Source organism: Pteropus vampyrus, unplaced genomic scaffold (assembly GCF_000151845.1).
Source record: "Pteropus vampyrus isolate Shadow unplaced genomic scaffold, Pvam_2.0 Scaffold157, whole genome shotgun sequence".
NCBI lineage: Eukaryota > Metazoa > Chordata > Mammalia > Chiroptera > Pteropodidae > Pteropus > Pteropus vampyrus.
In genome coordinates, this window is record NW_011888938.1 from 1,955,981 (window position 1) to 1,957,895 (window position 1,915).

Consider the following 1,915-nt stretch of genomic DNA (forward strand, 5'->3'; position numbering starts at 1 on the left):
GCGCGCTGGATGGCAGGTGGGTGCGTGGGCAGAGGACAGGTGCCCAGAGGGATGGCATCTTTCACGATGTGGGACAGCGGTCCTGGGAGCCAGGCCCCGGATGTCCCCAGCAAACACTCCCGGGGACCTCGAGGAACTTCAGCGAACCCACACGTGTCAGGCACATCCTGCTTAGGGCATGAAGCGGGGACAGGAAAAAGCCAGGCTGAGGCTGACCCGCCCCCTCTCCGGCCATCGGCCCCTCCTCAGGACACAGCTGTCGCTTCTGCCACCCGGCTTTTGGGGTCTCGACAGGGCAGCCAGTCTACCTGGGGTCGAGTCCTTGCTGTGCGAGTTTGGGCCCCCCAAAAACAACCCCAATTGGGAAACCCCAAGTCCGCAACCGCCTCAACGGGAAAAGGGGAAGGGGTCCTTCGTGGACACACACACATGGAGTCCCGAGCTGGACGGGCGCTTGTGACCTTGACTCTCTGCTTTTCCCTCTTGTTCGGCAGACCCGGATCCGGGGTTCGGAAGAGGAGCCGCTGCCTGGGACGTGGATGTGGGTCCAACCCGGTCAGGCGAGGTGAGTTCTTGTCCCCTCTGGCCTTTGCGACAGGAAGGAAGAGACCCAGGCCTACCTCTCGGCCAGTTGCATGCTGACCCCAAGCTCTAATCACCCTGGGCTGCCCCCACCTCCTGCTTTTGGGGCCGGCTGGGTCTGGGGGTGACTTCGGGAGCAGGGCAGGGTTGGGGACCGGAGCAGCACCTGGCCGGCGGAGGCTTTGCCAGGCGTGTCTGCCTTTCACGGCCTCGGCCGACACCCTCTTCCGGGACCCGGCCGACCATTTGTGGGCTGCTAAGTAGCACAACAGCTGCCGTCCTCGCCCCAGTGAGACAGCGCATTTTTCGGATGGCCGGACACTTCCTGGCTTGCAGTGTGTGAGGGAGCCTCGCTCTGTCCCTCCAGACTCCCCCTCCTGTCCCCGCCGGCCAGCAGCGGGGTCAGGCCAGACCACCACGGCCCCATGCTCAGACGGACCACACAGACCCCTGGGGCTGCAGGTGGCCCGGGAAAGCGCCTCTCCGTTATTTTTGGCCCCCGCGCTGGCCTGTGGACTCCCTGCCAAAAGCAATTACTGAATTTTCATCTTGTTTTGCTGACAGTTTAGAATATGTCAAAAATGTTCCACTGGGAGACCTGGGGGCACCTCAGGGGGTGGGGAGTGGGGGCTCGGGAGCCCAGCTGTGGCCGGGTCCCCCGGGGTCGGTCTTTGGGGTTCCTGGCGAGATAGAGGAGGGGTGGGGGCAAGTGAGGGCCGTTCACGGCCGTCGGTGTTTGTGCCTTCCGAGCAGCAATCCATGTGCGAACACGGGCTCACCCCCCTCTGTCCTCGTAACAGTGGGGGCCGTTGTCCCCGTGTCACCGAGGAGGAAGCTGCATCACAAGGCTGTTCTGCAACTTGCTGATGCCCCACGCCTGGGAGATGGCCGAGTGGGGGATGTGCTCAGGGTCACTGGAAAACAAACCGGGTCTGGCCACCTCCTTTAAAATGTCTCCACTGTGGTGCCTTGGAACTTGCACCTTGGCCCTCGGCCGGGGACCATGGCTGTCCTGGGGAGGACTTTGGGGTCACCGGAGTCTGCGAACAGGGCCAGCCGCGGGGCCTAGTGTTCATGCTCATGCTGGGCGGGCTGGATCCTGCCTGCTGGGCCTCCCGCCCTCCCACGGCCCTGGGGAGCGTCCGTGCCACAGGCAGAGAGTCGGGGGAGACCGACAGATTGCGGCCCCAGCCACAGGCCCCTGAGACCCCTACTGCTCTGACTCTGGCGGCTGCTAATTCTGGTCCAGGAGGAGCCTGGGGTGGGCCGCTGTCAAGAGGCGGGGTGGGGGGGAGCTTCAGACCCGACCCCCCGCTGGCAGCTGCCAGAGTGA